Source organism: Hordeum vulgare, chromosome 6H (genome assembly GCF_904849725.1).
Source record: "Hordeum vulgare subsp. vulgare chromosome 6H, MorexV3_pseudomolecules_assembly, whole genome shotgun sequence".
Lineage (NCBI taxonomy): Eukaryota > Viridiplantae > Streptophyta > Magnoliopsida > Poales > Poaceae > Hordeum > Hordeum vulgare.
Genome location: NC_058523.1, coordinates 349,048,181 through 349,055,030, shown reverse-complemented (window position 1 = coordinate 349,055,030; position 6,850 = coordinate 349,048,181).

Genomic DNA, 6,850 nt, shown 5'->3' with positions numbered 1-6,850 from the left:
GTGGATGGTTAGTAAAACCACTAGTTTCAAGAAGGGGAAGGGGAAGAAGGGATACTTCATGAAACGACAAACCAGTTACTGCTCTAGTGAAGAAACCCAAGGTTGAACCCAAACCCGAGACTAAGTGCTTCTGTTAGAAGGGGAACGGTCACTAAGGCGGAACTACCCTAGATACTTGGTAGATGAGAAGGCTGGCAAAGTCGACAAAAGTATATTGGATATACGTGATATTGATGTGTACTTACTAGTACTCCTAGTAGCACCGGGGTATTAGATACCGGTTCGGTTGCTAAGTGTTAGTAACTCGAAATAAAAGCTACGGAATAAACGGAGACTAGCTAAAGGCGAGGTGACGATATGTGTTGGAAGTGTTTCCAAGGTTGATGTGATCAAACATCGCACGCTCCCTCTACCGTCGAGATTAGTGTTAAACCTAATTAATTATTATTTGGTGTTTGCGTTGAGCATGAACATGATTAGATCGTGTTTATTGCAATACGATTATTTATTTAAAGAGAATAATGGTTATTCTATTTGCTTGAATAAATGCCTTCAATGGTTTACTGAATCTCGATCGTAGTGATACACATGTTCGTAATATTGATGCCAAAAGATACAAAGTAGTAATGATAGTACAACTTACTTGTGGCATTGTCGTTTGAGTTATATTGGTATAAAATGCATGAAGAATCTCCATGCCGATGGATCTTTGTACTCACTCATTTTTGAAACGTTTGAGACATGCAAACCATGCCTATTGGTATAAACGCGTGAAGAAACTCCATGCAGATGGATCGTTTGGACTCAATTGATTTTGAATCACTTGAGGCATGCAAATCATACCACATGGGCAATATGACCGAAGGCCTTGTTTTTTCAGTGAGATGGAACAAGAAAGTAACTTGTTGGAAGTAGTACATTTTGATGTGTGCAGTCCAATGAGTGCTGAGGCACGAAGTGGATATCGTTATGTGCTTACTTCACAGATGATTTGAGTAGATACTAGTGTATTTGCTTGATGAAACACACGTGTGAATTATCGAAAGGTTCAAGTAATTTCAAAGTGAAGTTGAAGATCGTCGTGACAAGAGGATAAGATGTCTATGATATGATCATACAGATGAATATATGAGTTGCGAGTTTGGTACACAATTAAGACAATGTGAAAATTGTTTCACATCTCATGCCACCTAGAACACCATGGTGTGATGGTGCATCCGAACGTCATAGCCGCGCCCTATTAGATATGGTGCATACTATGATGTCTCTTATCGAATTATCACTATCATTTATGGGTTATGCATTAGAGACAACCGCATTCACTTTAAATAGGGCACCACGTAATTACGTTGAGATGACACCGTATGAACTACAGTTTGGAGAAACCTGAATTGTCGTTTCTTAAAAGTTTGGGGCTGCGAGGCTTATGTGGAAAAGTTTCAGCGTGATAAGCTTGAACCCAAAGCGGATAAATGCATATTCATAGGACACCCAAAGCAGTTGGGTATATCTCCTATCTCAGATCCGAAAGCAAAGTGTTTGTTTCTAGAAATGGGTCCTTTCTCGAGGAATAGTTTCTCTCGAAAGAATTATGTCGGAGGATGGTGGAAACTTGATGAGGTTATTGAACCGTCACTTCAACCAAGAGTGTAGCAGGGCGCAGGAAGTTGTTCCTGTGGCGCCTACACCAATTGAAGTGGAAGCTAATAATAGTGATCATGAAACTTCAAGATCAAGTTACTACAAACCTCGTAAGTCGACAAGGTCACGTACTACTATAGAGTGGTACGGTAACCCTGTCTTGGAGGCCATATTGTTGGACAACAATGAACCTACAAGCTATGGAGAAGCGATGGTGGGCCCGTATTCCGGCAAATGGTTGGAATCCATGAAATCCGAGAGAGGATCCATGTATGAAAACAAAGTGTAGACTTTGGAAGAATTACTTGATGGTCGTAAGACTATTAAGTACAGATTGATCTTTAAAAGGAAGACAGACGATGATGGTGAAAAGTCACCATTAAGAAAAGCTCAACTTGTTGCAAAGATGTTTCTGACAAGTTCAAAGAGTTGACTATGATGATACTTTCTCACTCGTAGCGATGCTAAAAGTCTGTTGGAATTATGTTAGCAGTTGCTGCATTATTTATGAAATATTGCACATAGGATGTCAAAACATTGTTTCCTCGACGGTTTCCTTGAGGAAAGGTTGTATGCGATACAACCAAAAGGTTTTGTCGATCCTAAGGATGCTAACAAGTATGCAAGCTCCAGCGATCCTTCTATGGACTAGAGCAAGCATCTCGGAGTTGGAATAAGTACTTTGATGAGTGATCAAAGCTTTTGGTTTTATACAAAGTTTATGAGAAACTTGTATTTCCAAGAAAGTGAGTGGGAGCACTGTAGAATTTCTGATGAGTATATGTGGTTGACATATTGTTGATCGGAAATGATGTAGAATTTTTGGAAAGCATATAGGGTTGTTTGATAAGTGTTTTTCAAAGGAAAACCTAGATTAAGCTACTTGAACATTGAGCATCATGATCTATAGAGATAGATCAAAACGCTTGATAAAAACTTTCACTGAAATGCATGCCTTGACAAAGTTTTTGAAGGAGTTCAAAATAGATCGGCAAAGAAGGGGTTCTTGGCTGTGTTGTAAGGTGCAAATTTGAGTAAGACTCAAAAACCGACCATGACAGAAGAAAGAGAAAGGACAAAGGTCATCCCCTATGCCTTAGCCGTAGGCTCTAAAGTATGTCATGATGTGTACCGCACCTGATGTGTGCCTTGCCATGAGTCTGTCAAGGGGTACAAAGAGTGATCCATGATTGAGTCATTGAACAACGGCTAAAAGTTTTCCTTAGTAACTAGTGGACTAAGGAATTTTTCTCGATTATGGAGGTGATTAAGGAGTTCGTCGTAAAAGGTTATGTCGATGCAAGCTTTCACACTAATTCGGATGACTTTGAGTAGTAAACCAGATTCGTATAGTGGAGCGGTCATTTGCAATAGTTCCAAATGGCGCGTGGTAGCAACATCTATAGGATGACATAGAGATTTGTAAAGCACACATGGATCTGAAAGGTTCAGACCCATTGACTAAAAACCTCTCTCACAAGCAAGATATGATCAAACCCCATAACTGTATGGCTGTTAGGTTCATTGCAATCACATAGTGATGTGAACTAGATTATTGACTCTAGTGCAAGTGGGAGACTTTTGGAAATATGCCCTAGAGGCAATAATAAATTGGTTATTATTATATTTCCTTGTTCATAATAATCGTTTATTATCCATGCTAGAATTGTATTGATTGGAAACTCAAATACATGTGTGGATACATGGACAACACACTGTCCCTAGTGAGTCTCTAGTTGACTAGCTCGTTGATCAAAGATGGTCAAGGTTTCCTGGCCATAGACAAGTGTTGTCACTTGATAATGGGATCACATCATTAGGAGAATGATGTGATGGACAAGACCCAAACTATGAACGTAGCATATGATCGTGTTAGTTTATTGCTACTATTTTCTGCATGCCAATGTATCTGTTCCTATGACCATGAGATCATGCAACTCCCGGACATCAGAGGAATACCTTGTGTGTTATCAAACATCGCAACGTAACCGGGTGACTATAAAGGTACTCTACACGTATCTCCAAAGGTGTCTGTTGGGTTGGCATGGATCAAGACTGGGATTTTTCACTCCGTGTGCCGGAGAGGTATCTCGGGGCCCACTCGGTAATACAATATCATAATAAGCCTTGCAAGCAATGTAACTAAGGAGTTAGTTATGGGATCTTGTATTACGGAACGAGTATAGAGACTTGTCGGTAACGAGATTGAACTAGGTATAGAGATACCGACTATTGAATCTCGGTAAAGTAACATACCGAAGGATGAAGGGAACAACATACGGGATTAACTGAATCCTTGACATAGAGGTTCAACCGATAGAGATATTCGTAGAATATGTAGGAGCCAATATGGACATCCAGTTTTCGCTATTGGTTATTGAATGGGGAGTGTCTCAGGTCATGTCTGCATAGTTCTCGAACCCGCACGGTGTGCACACTTAAGGTTCAGTGACGTTTCAGTATAGTTGAGTTATAGGTGTTGGTGACCGAAGGTTGTTCGGAGTCCCGGATGAGATCCGAGACGTCACGAGGAGCTCCCGAATGGTCCGGAGGTAAAGATTGATATATAGGAAGTCCTGTTTTGGTCACCTGAAAAGTTTCGGGCTCATCAGTAGTGTAGTGGGAGTGTCGGGAGAGTGCCGGGGGACCACTGGGAGGGGTGTGACGACCCAAGAGGCTCATGGGCTATGAGAGGAGGTGGATCAGCCCCTAGTGGGCTGGCCTAAGTCTCTCTGAAAGTCCCATGAGAAAAGGATGAAGGAAAAAAAGGCAAAAAGGCCAAATTAGGAAGGAGTCCTAATAGGATTCTACCTCCCGTGTGGGAGGTGGATTCCTCCCTTATGGTTGAGCTGAACCTCCTTGGATTGGAGGACAAGGTTGCCTCCTCTCCTCTCCTCCTCCTATATATAATAGAGGTTTTAGAGGTGAGGGCTAACCCTAATTGCCACGTGCTCCCTCTACTTCTCTCTAGATCTGTTTCTCCTCTAGTCTAGTTCGACGGTGCTTAGGCGAAGCCCTGCTGGATTAGTTCACCACCACCACCACCACCCCGCCATGCTGGAGAACTCATCTACCTCTAAACCCTCTTGCTAGATCAAGAAGGCGGGGATCGTCATCGAGTTGTACGTGTGCTGAACGCGAAGGTGTCGTCCGTTCGGCACTAGATCGGGATGGATCGTGATGGGATCGCGGGGTGGATCGTGATGAGATCGCGGGACGGGCTGCGATTTGGATCGCCAAGATGTTCCACTACATCAACCGCATTATATACACTTCCGCTTAGCGATCTACAAGGGTATGTAGATTCACTCTCCCCTATCGTGGATGACCATCACCATGGATAGGTATTGCGTGTGTGCAGGAAATTTTTTGTTTCCCATGCGACGTTCGCGAACATCGTTCTGATCCAGCATCGAACGGATGACTCCTCCACATTCAACACACGTACGGCTTGACGACATCCCCGCCTCCTCAATCCAACGAGCGTAGGTGGAGTAGTAGCTGAGTTCTCTAGCAGCAGGACGACGTGGTGACAATGGTGGTGATGCAATAACAGCAGGGCTTTGCGAAGCTCTACCGTGATGCGACATAGGAGAAAACCATCTAGAGAGAGAGAGGGGGGAGGGCACCACCAAGGATTGGTGTGTTGGCTGGCTCCCTCTCCTCTCATATATATAACCGGAGGGGTGGAGGAGGCCGGCCTTGGGTTTCCCCTAGAGGGGTGGCGACGAAGGTGGTGCTGCCTTGGTCCTTTGGCCGCATGAGCCTTTTGGTGGGAGGGGCGCCCAGCCCACCAGGGGATGGTGCGCCTCTCTCTAAGCCCATAGGGCCCTTCAGGGCTGGTGGACCACCATAATACTTCCGCCATATCCGTCACAAAACCGGTAAACCTCGGAACTTTTTCAGAACTCGAATACCAAGTTCCCATATATGAATCTTTACCTCTGAACCATTTCAAAGCTCCTCGTCATGTCCGGGGTCTCATTCAGGACTACGAACAACCTTCGGTCACTAATATATATAACTCAACAATAGCAAGATGATGGCCAGATATGCTCAGATCTGTTAATTACATGTACTGGAGATAGAATAACTGCCCATATGCTCTACAAGGGCAATATAAGAGCCAAGTTAAGAAGTCTACCATCATTCTTTGGCATGTCCAAGTCTCAGAATGACATCAATGTGTTGCAACAATCTTCGTTGTTTACTATGTTGACTAAAGGGCAAGCTCCTACCTACAATTGTATTGTCAATTGGCATGACTAGAACATGGACCAATATCTGGTTAACACATCTATCCTCCAAAGAAAGGAGATAGAGATTATGTAGAGAGAGCATTTGAAGGCTCCAATCCCATTTGTAGTTGTTCAGGGACCTACAAAAATATGAGTTTTGGAGACCTTGTGGGTGATGTTGACATGTTGTGTGATCATGCACAATATGACCTTGAAAGAGTGAAGATACCGTCGGAGGTCTAGAATTTGAAACATGGGTGATCTTATCCAACTTCCAAAATCCAGCCATGTTTTAATGAGTTTGTTCAATTCAACATCCAGCAAATCATAAGCAATTTAAGAAAATTTGATTGAGTATGTGTGGGTGTTTAAAGGGACATGTAGAACATATGTGCGAGTTGAGTTCAATTTTTTACTATTTTGTTTCAAAATTCAGCTGAATTGTAATATTTGCATTTGAATGCGTCTCACATTTGAATATTTTTACTCATCAAAGATTTGATATGTTATTATTTTGAATGCCACGGACTCAAATAAAACAGGGCAAACATTTAAGGGCAAAGTTGGATGTCCGACTTTCAGTCTGGATCAGTATATGGACAAATAGTGTGTCCAGGTTGGAGATGCCATTAGGTGCTTGAAACTTTTCGTAAAAATAAAAGTACTCCCAACAATAATGCTCGACACGTTGTAATCTCGTCGTGGTGAAGTAAGGAAGCACGTTTGTTCCAGAATAAGCCTGAAGAATAAGGTTGTAGTTATAAATAACCAACAATTCCCATTGAGTTAAATGCATGGGCGGTCCCAATTCTTTCCCCCAAGTCTCACTTGAGTCCCGATTCTTTGAAAACGTTCATCTTAGTCCTAATCGTTTCTAAAGCTGTTCACTGCAGGTCGTAAACTCGTCTCCAGTGACTTTGACCAGCATTGACCAGCGCCACGTCGAAAGTGGGCGTTTGGTGGGAGATCGG